This window comes from Monodelphis domestica, chromosome 3, assembly GCF_027887165.1.
Source record: "Monodelphis domestica isolate mMonDom1 chromosome 3, mMonDom1.pri, whole genome shotgun sequence".
Classification (NCBI taxonomy): domain Eukaryota; kingdom Metazoa; phylum Chordata; class Mammalia; order Didelphimorphia; family Didelphidae; genus Monodelphis; species Monodelphis domestica.
In genome coordinates, this window is record NC_077229.1 from 64,320,997 (window position 1) to 64,330,959 (window position 9,963).

The window sequence follows — 9,963 nt, forward strand, 5'->3', positions numbered from 1 at the left end:
TACCAATTCACAGGATTCTAGACTGCCACTTGGCCAGGATTTTCCAAAAGAGAGAAGTTTTACTAAGGTTTCTCACTATAGCTCCATGGCAGCCAGGTGATACAGAAGATAAGATTGCTGGACTTGGAGTTAGGGAAACTTGTGTTCAAATCCTGTGTCCCACACTTACTAGCTGGGATAAATACTTAAATTTTCTCATTTTCCTCATCTGTATAATATAGATAACAGGCCCTACATTAAACATTGTTATAAGAATTGAACAAATTAAATAAGAGTTTTTTGATGAGTTGACATCATAGTGGTTCTAGCAACTGAGGTTGAAACTGATTCTGTGCTGGCTTCTATAACCCTGATCTTCAAGAATGGATTCTGGAATACAGGGCTTGTGCCTCTGGGCATTCTGTCCTTAAAGGAGACCGGAATCTCTCCCAGGTTGGTGCTGGATGGGTCTCTTAACCTAATTTAACTTCTTAGAACAATGAGATTTTTTGTATGACCTGTATATCCTAGCTGTCTCCAAAGATCAGGCATGGAAGTGAGAACACCCAGGAGAATGATTATAAAGAAGGCTTCTACTTCCAAAGGGCTGTCAGTGTCTCTGTGTGCCTGAAAGATCACTTGGTGTCCAGCAGCCTCTAGATGCAATCTGGTCTGGATTGTGGGTGATGATTGCCACACTAGCATCAATGCCTAAAGAGAAGGATGAAGGAAGGACCTATGCCTCAATCATATCAGAAGAAGGAGAGGGCAGCAAGACAGAGGTACACCTTAATCACTCCTTTGATTCTGAATAGAGTGACAGTGTATGACCTTGGGAATCAGCATCAGTGATTTTCTGTCATCATCTCTTGCCTCCTGAACCACTGCCCCTCCTCAGAGTCATCTGTTCTCCCTCCTTACCAGGGCTAGAAATGGTCAACACCCATGGCCACTCTCTAGAAGAATTCCTTCTACCTCATCTCTCTTCTGTAGGTCTCCATTTGTGCCTTTGGGTGTTAGGTGGGCAGAACACATAAAATTCACTTATCCATAATAATCTCACAGGAAGAATTACTTCAAAAATGTATATATAAAAGAGGCTGCCAACAATCTTAGGAGGGGTCCTGGGATGCTCCCAAATACCAGGGCCCATAACTAATCAATAGAAAAGGCCCATCTTCTCAGAGGAAAAAAGAGTGTGGGTTTTAAAATTAATAATCAATAACTATTATATTTTATAAAGTTTTATTAATAATAACTAAAGCAAAAGAAGTGCCTGACTTCAAACATGTCACACATTCAAAACAGCATGAGGGAGGGGTTACAGCCACTTAAATACAATAGGGCAAAATGTGGGGGAGCAGGAAAATGCAATCCTGGGAAACTAAGGGACTTCTGGGGGATGAAGTGCAAAGGCTCAAAATCTCCATTTAAACAAGAGGCTATTAGATATCATTTAACCAATGAGCATTTATTAAGGATCTACTTTGTAGCAGGCACCATACTAAGCACTGGAGATATAAAGGCAAAAAGACAGTGCCTAACATGAAGAAGGTTACATTTAAGCAGGATAGAACAGAAGTGAATAAGGACTACAGACAAGAAGTAAAAAGGAATACCCCAAGAAGTGAGAATTAAATTGAGCTGAGAAAGGGGAAAGGGATTTCTGCTTACCTCCAGTACTGATGGTGGCCATCAACTCTCTGTGGGTGTTGGGGTTCCTACAGGTGATGCAGAAGCAGGAATATTCTTGGTGGGTACTAGAATGAAGGAGAGGGAGGGGTGTTGGGATCATTCTTGTCAGATGGCTAAAGGCAATGATGGAGAACCCACTGTAGTCAAAGGTTCCAACTGGGCAGCTAGCACTTTTGTCACTCAAAGTTCCCTGTCACAAACTATGAGCCAGAGTTCACCTCTGATGCTGAAAGACAGTGCTGTCAGAGAGGGGTTAGCCTGGGAGTCTATCAAGAGACTCCTACTGAGCCCTCCTCAATATGCTCTCAGTCACTTTTCAACCCTACAGACCATTTCCTCCCATTCGCTTCCTCTGGAGGACCCCCTGGTGGACCTGGAGATGTCATCTGCTCAGAAGTGTGGATGGGCTTATAACAGACCCCCACACAACCAGTATACAAGTTCTGGTGGGCCTTACCCCATCCAAAAGAAATGAGCTTATTTTTGATCATCTAGAAACTGAGGGAAAGACTTGCAAAGAGAAATCAATGAAGGCAAAGTGAAAATGTTGCCCACATGGGAAGCCCTGTGGCAAGTGGCCCAGAGGCAAGGATCACACTGCAAATACCTAGGAGACGGAGAGCCCCGGAAAGCAGCACACAGAACCCGAGGAGGCATGAAGGTTGGTCCTGCAGAACAAGCTAAGATGACTCTTACTGGCCTGAAGCACGTACGTCTCAAGCACTGGCCTCTGTCAGCTCCCGCAGCAGCTTCGTGCCTCCAGCATCAGTGTCCTGCAGGAGCCGGGCGGGAAGGTAGCAACCCAAGCAGGAGCGCCTGCTGCCGCGCTCACTCCAGCCATCTTGGCCGCTGGTGGTCCGTGCTCGCGCTCTACAATTAGCTGTCGGTAAGACGGCTTCCAGTGGGCTGAGCCGTTGAATTGGCTCAACAGCGTGCTGGGTATCCGGGTCCCCTGCCGTCCCCTCTGCCTCGTCATTGTCGTTGTTATTATCGCCATTGCTGTCCAGCTCTGGCCGCAGCGTGAACAGCCCGGGAGGCTGAGACTCTTCAGGGCCTCAGATGTGCAGGTGGTTCCCCAGCATGGCTGCAGCTGACCGCTGTTCTCTCCAGCCCCTTCACTCCCCCTTTTTTTCTTTAATACTTTGAAATTTGCGCTCACTCAGCTCGTATGGATCCAGCAGATGCCTTCAGGATCTTTCAGCGGTGGGTAGACAAATGGCTTCTGCTGAGACTGTCCGAACACTGCGAGACATGGTGACGCTGTCTTACTTGTTGCTTTCCTGGGATACAGCTTCTCCCCAGAGTGTCTGAGTCAAGCTGTCCAGAGTACCACCACGATGCACCTCCTCTAGCATCACCTGGCCCCTCCTGAAGGCAAATGTTTCATTGAGAATCTCTTCAAGTGGTGAGGAAAAAGCCCCAAGTCCTCATCCACAGGATGGAAGAGGGTCTCCTGGGCATCCTCTTCATTGGCACAGCTGTGGATAATCATATTCCAGCAAGGCTGGCACCCTCCATTCTGGGACATGGTAGCCAGTAGTCCTCAAGGGGAAGCTCTACCTGCAGGTCTTCCTAGTACAGGAGCTCCACCTGAAAGTGCAGGGAGGAGTCTCTCAGGTGCTTGTAGAAAAGTACTCTCAAGTACTTTCAGCCTCCTGGGAGAACCTCAAATAGGACCCATCTTTGGACAGCTTCCTGTGCCCACGTCCTGGCTTAGCACTAGGGAATGGGTACTTTTCTGGTCTAAATATCACCATCTTCTTGATGGAACAGTGACAGTCACACCTGAGAAGGTAAACAGAGTCATCCAACCTGGGCTGAAGCAATAACATCATACTATTGGTCAGGGTGACTATTTCTGAACTTCTGCTTTTCCCACAGGTGTTGACCACATGGCTCTCGTTTTGTTGACAGCTGATAACCCACAGCCCTGGTCTGGCAACTGGAATCTGGAGGACTCCAGGGGTGGAACAAGTCACCTGAAGTACTCACTTATGCCTGACTATGTCAAGGTCCCAACCTGCTATGTTGGCTACACTAAGGGTGGCTTTGGGGGAAAAGAAGGATACCAACTCCAGAGCAAACCCTTTCATCCCTCAAAGCAGCCTGCCCCAGAATATGAGTCAGACCTCACTTTGCATGCTGAAATATACCACTGTGGAGAGAGGAGAGAAAATCTATCAATAGGCTTGTCTTGACCCTTCTTCAGTATGATCTAAGTCATTTCTCAGCTCCACAGTTAACATCCTCAAATCCACAACCTGTCAAAGATCCTCAGCAAGCTGGCAGATAATACCTACTTGAATGTGTGAACTCTACTAAAATTGACTCCTAGACAAGCCATGGGGAAATCTTTGTTTCCCATATGAGTCTGTATTTTCAATCCCAAAGGAATAGAACCTGAGGGAAAGACTTTAAAGAGAGAAAACAAGGAAGATGGAATTTAAATGTTTCCAACAATGGAAAAACATATGGAAAGTCCCCCAAACCCAAGAATACCATGTCAAACATGCACCATATGTAGAGTTCCCCAAAGCAGGAAACTGAAAAAAACAAAAACAAAACACAGTTGAATACTTCTACAGAAGAAGAAGTTGAGGGGAAGACTATTATTTACCTGAAGTGCTGACAGTGATGGTTGCCCCTAGGGATTTGCTGGCTGGAGATGTGGTGCCTTCATGTGAAGTGAGGTCTGCAATAGCAGTGCTGGCACTTGGGCTTTCACTAATGCCTGTGAAAAAGGAAAGTCAGTCAATCTCTCAGTCAGCCACATGGATTGAGGCTTTACTGCACACCAGGCAGAGAGTCTTCTCAGAGATGAACAAGTATGAAAAGACTAAGCATGAACAGACTAAAAAAAAAAGACCAAATTCTCCTTGAAGTTCATACAAATAATTTGGGTGTCTTTTGTCACTCCATGCCTTTCCTACCCAGCCTCCAGAGTTCCCATTTGTCATAACCCAAGTCTGCAACACATCTAAAGCATTTGACCAGAATGTGGACATGCAAAGAGTGCTGGAAGGGTCATTTCATCTCCAAGGATGAGAAGACTGTCATCAATGACAATGAGATATGAGACGGATCACCAGAACACAAGGCTCTCCGGTGTACAGAAATAGAGGCCCTGAAGGGCAACAATCTTGCCAGGGAATGCCTTCCTGTTGAAGATATTTGACTTTTACAAACCTTAAGGCTTGACTTCCTCCATTCAAACATAACCCTCCAGAGAGGAAGAAAGAGTTGTCACTTGTGAGCAGGGCTCAAGTGGAAAGACCAGGATCTGAACCAGAGACTTTACCTGATGGGAAAGGAATGTCTCTTGTAAATGTGAACCTTGGAGGGGGGGAAGGCAGATGCCTTTTTCTATGATAATTGAAGATGGCATGAATATCCTGGTTCTTGTATGTTCTTTTCTGACTCAGTGGTAGTAGATAACATTGCTGAAGATTCAGAGAATGGGGCCATCCCAGGATGTGGAATGGGTGACCACAGGCAAGGAGTTTGGGTTGAGTTTTGGCAGCACATGGAGTTTGATAGGAGTATCTGTGTAGTCAATATGAGCCAATAGGAAGGGATGGGTAAGAAGGAGAAGAGATAAGAATAAAGTTGCCAGAACCCAAGAATAATACCACAAATATTCATGAGATGAAGAACTCCTAGAAAAAGTAAACAGAAAGTGAGCCCACATGTAGATTTGTCCAGGAGAGGAAGCAGAGGGGAGATTCTTACAGACAGACCAGAAGCACTAACACTGGTAGAGGGCAGGAGGGGCTCCCTCCTGGAGATATAGTTCCATCATGCCAGGATAGGTATGCAGTGGTGGTGCTGAGACTCAGGTTCCTGCTGATGCCTCACAAAAAGGAAAGTCAGTCAATCTCTTATTCAGCATGCACTTATTGAGCACTTATTGCACACCAGGCAGAGAGTCATTTTAGATAGGAAGCAATATGAAAAGACCTAAGGTCTCCCAGAAGTTAATCTTTGGTATCCCCTTCCCTTTTTTAACTGCCTCAAAGGTTTCCACTTGCCACAGTCCAATTTTACTGCATTCCTAAAGCATGTGACCACAGCGAGGAAAGGAAGGGTCATTTCAGTCCCAAGGATGACAAGGCTACTCTCAAGAAGATTGTGGGAAACTAAAGTGACTATGAAAATCAGACTCTCCAAAAGACAGAAACAGAGACCATGCGGGGCAACTGCTAGAGAATGGAATGTCTTCATGTTAAATACATATGATTCCTTCCCATCTTAAAGCAGAAATGAATCAACCTCCCCGACTCAAACATGACTCTGATCTTCCAGAGAAGAAAAAGAGTTCATGAAGGACCATGGACTGAACCAAAGACTGTATCTGATTTTTTTCTTTTTTTAAGAAAATGGGTGCTCTTTGTCTCCATGGTGCAGGAGCTAATGAGATGAAAAGATGTATGGTATATATTATGGTAGGGAGCCTTATTTCAAGGTAGCCCAGCTGAGCTGGGTTCATTCCTTTTATATGAGCCTTCACTGTAATGGCAGAAACTACTATGTGTGTTGTCATGGAAGTGTGGGAACTTTGCTAGTAGAGATTGAATCAGATGAAGACAGCAAATGGTGGGCTGATGACTTCCCCTGAAGGAAATATCCTAGTATGAAAAGACTTAGTGGACTTGTTTCAGGATATCTAGTAGTGTTAGATTCCCACCCTGTTGTTGTGCCTTCTCTAGTGGTGGCCATGTAGGAAAAGGGAAAAAGATCTCTTTGGGGCTGGTGTCTAAGGAAGGATTAGAGTCTAGCATGCCCTTGGACTCAACTGTTGTGGAATCATGTGGGAGAGAGCTAGTGCCCATAGATACTCTTGAAGAAACTTTGATTGGAGTAGGAGGGAGGGTTGTTCCAGAGAAGAAATGGTTGTCTGATGTCTCTGGACATTGTTTCCCAGCAAAAGAATTCACAGGCAGGACTGATCAGAGCCTAGGCCATAAGAGGTCCCTCCTAGTGTCTTTAAATTGGGAGTTTCCATATCTGTGTACCCAAACTCAGAAAGACTGGTTGGCCATGTCCTCTCAGCTAGCCAGGGATAGACCCCTGGGAACTGCTGTCTTTGAGCTCTTGCTGGAGAATCCTGGGTCAAAAACAGATGATTTGAGGTAGAGCTAAGATGGTGGAAGAGAAGCAGGGAAAGCTCCAATTGCTCTGAGAATCCTCTCCAACCACTCTAAAATAACACTTTAAACTGAATTTTGGAGTGATTGAACCAACAAGGGCACAGAGTGCAGTAACTTTCCTGCAGAAAATAACTTGGAAGGTAGACAGGGGATCTCTTTCACTGTGGTGAGAGGAGAGTGCAGCTGGCAGCAAAGCTGTACCAAAGAGTAAAGGCACAAGGCAATAGCAACCCTTGCCAACTGCCCACCTACTGCTTTAGGTCTAGTCATAGTCAATGTTGGTACCCTGAGACCCTGCCTAAGCCAATTAGCAGAGCTCCCCTTGCCTAAACTGTGAAATCCCAAGCCCTAGCTCAAGCCTGCAATGAGGCCCCATACCCTAATGCAAAGCAATCCGTGGAGTTGCTGGCCAGTGCAAATCTAAGAGGAGGCTAGAACTCTTGGAAAAGACTGCAGTGAGGCCCCAAACCCCAGTGTAAGGTAGACCACAATGGATATGCCTTATACAGACCCAGAGTGCAATGAAGCCCCAGTGTGAAAGTTCACAGTGCAACTAATTAGTGTAGGCCCATGAAATTTGCTCCTGGGTAGTTTGAAAATAATATTTTGAAATATATTAATATTACAAAAATGACAATTGTATCTAAATTAGTTTTCTTATTCAGTAACACACAAATCAAACTACCAAAGATATATTTTCTAGAACTAGGAAAAATATCAAAATTCATCTTGAAGAACAAAAGATTAAGAATTTAAATGAAGGTAATTAATGAAAAAAAATGAAGGAATATGGTCTAGCAGTACCACAACTCAAACTGACCTATAAAGCTGAAATCATCAAAACAATATAGTCCCAGGGGGCAGTTGGGTGGCTCAGTGGATTGAGAGTCAGGCCTAGAGAGGGGAGGTCTTAGGTTCAAATCTGGCCTCAGGCACTTTCCAGCTGTTTGACCCTGGGCAAGTCACTTGACCCCCATTGCCTAGCCCTTACCACTCTTCTGCCTTGGAGCCAATACACAGTATTGACTCCAAGACAGAAGGTAAGGGTTTTAAAACAAAAACAAAAACAAAAAAAACCCCAATATAGTCCTGGCTAAAAAGTGACAAGATTCAAGCTTTGGGGATAAGAAATCACTGTTGAATAAAAACTTCTGGGTAAACTGTTAAACAATGTGACATAAATGACCAATATCTCTCACCCTATAAGATAAAGTCAAAATGGGTAGGTTTATAAAAAAAGGGTGATGCTATAATAAAATAGGGGAACTTAGAGTGGTTTCTTGTCAGGTCTATGAAAAAGAAAATAATTTATGACCCAACAAGAGATATAAAACATTACAAAATAGAAAATAATTTTGATTTCATTAATTTTTTTTGTACAAATCCAATATAACCAATACTAGAGGGGAAACAATAAAATGGGGGGAAATTTTTATAAAAATTTCTCTGATAGAGGTCTTATTTCTCATTTGTAGAGAACTAAGTCAAATTTATAAGAATACAAGCCATTCCCCAATTGACAAATGGTCAAAGGATATAAACTAGCAGTTTTCAGATGAAGGTGTTAAAGTTATATTCATATTAAAAAGGTCTAAATTACTCTTCATTAGACTTGGGCAAATATAAATAATTCTGAGGTAAAATCTCACATTTCTAAGATTAGCCAATATGACAGTAAAGGAAATTGGATGTTGCAAAATCGAGACTCTAGTGCATTGTTGTTGGAATTGTGAACTGATCCAACCATTCTGGAGAGCAATTTGGAACTAATCCCAAAGAGCTATAAAGCTGTACACACCTTTTGATTTAGTAAAATTACTCCTAGGTGTCTACTTCAAAGAGATTTAATAACAGGTGGGTGGTGTGGGCAGGTAAAAGGCTTTATTTACAAAAATATGCCAGTCTCTTTTGTGCAAAAATGAGAAATTAAGGTGTCCATCAATCGAGGAATACCTGAACAAATTGTGATACATAATTGAGAATGATCTAATACTAATGTGCTGTAAGGATGATTTGGGAGCTGGAAAGACCTACATGAACTGATGAAGAGTGAAAAAAGAACTAGGAGAACATTGTATACACACACACACACACACAATATTGTGGGATGATCACCAATGTAAAACTTAGCACCTCTCAACAATACAATGATCCAGGAAAATTCTAAAGAATTTATGACAACTAATGCTATCAACCTCTAGAGAACTATTTGAGTCAGAATGAAGATTAGATTTTTCACTTTAGTTGGATTTTTATTTTAGGATTTTGATATATGAGTATTCTTTTACAGCAATGAATAATATGGAAATAGGTTTTGCATGATAATATATAACATGGATCAAGGTACTCCATCTCCAGGACCTTATCATTTTGGAAAGTGTTTTTGGGAAAGTGTTATTACATGTAATTAGTAAAATAAAATATCTTAAAAAGATAAATAGCCAAAACATGTAACATATCTTATTTCAAGGATACCCATCATATTTATGCATCATGAACCTGGATACTTCTCTTTAGTTCCATATTCCTCAGTTTTCTCATCATAAATTCAACATATCTGAAGACAAACTCATCGTTTCCCCTAATCAATGCTCTCCTAATTTCCGTGTTATTTTACAAAGAAATGACCTCCTAATTCCTCAGGCTAACAATTGAGGGTATTTTTCTCATATTGTATTAATTACTATAAATTAGGAGAATTACTTATTCCTCTGGGATCTGGGTCAGAGATATCTATTTTTTTTTTTGCATTTTCTGTGTCCTAATGAATTCCAAAGAATATATTCCTTTTTAACAGAATTTGGTTAATGAATTACATAACCTAACTGACTCACCACCTATAGGGATGAAGAATGGGAAGAATGGTGAACAGATTAGTGTACCACTTCTTAATTAGCTCTTAATCAGTTTAAGATGTCTTGGGATGGTCAGTGGAGGGACTGAGAATGAGCTCCTAAAAATCTATTAGATTGAGACAGCTCAGGTCATCCCATGGCAGTGAGAGAGCCGTAGAGACATTATTAGTTATGATGATGACCTAATGAAAAAAGTGATATAATTCTTTCCCCCAAATCGGTCTATGATAGAATTTTAATCAGAACAGTTGTGGTGGCTACTGAATCCTCCTTTTGCTTACAAGGAA

General features: G+C 42.5%; 1 long non-coding RNA gene across 1 annotated transcript; it reads left to right on the plus strand.

The window, feature by feature from the left end:
* The first annotated feature begins 2,456 nt into the window (after window positions 1–2,456).
* LOC107651957 (uncharacterized) lies at window positions 2,457–5,066 on the plus strand. Its single transcript, XR_001629365.2, has 2 exons — window positions 2,457–2,877; window positions 3,556–5,066. It is a non-coding gene; the product is annotated as an uncharacterized LOC107651957 (long non-coding RNA).
* Window positions 5,067–9,963: the final 4,897 nt, after the last annotated feature.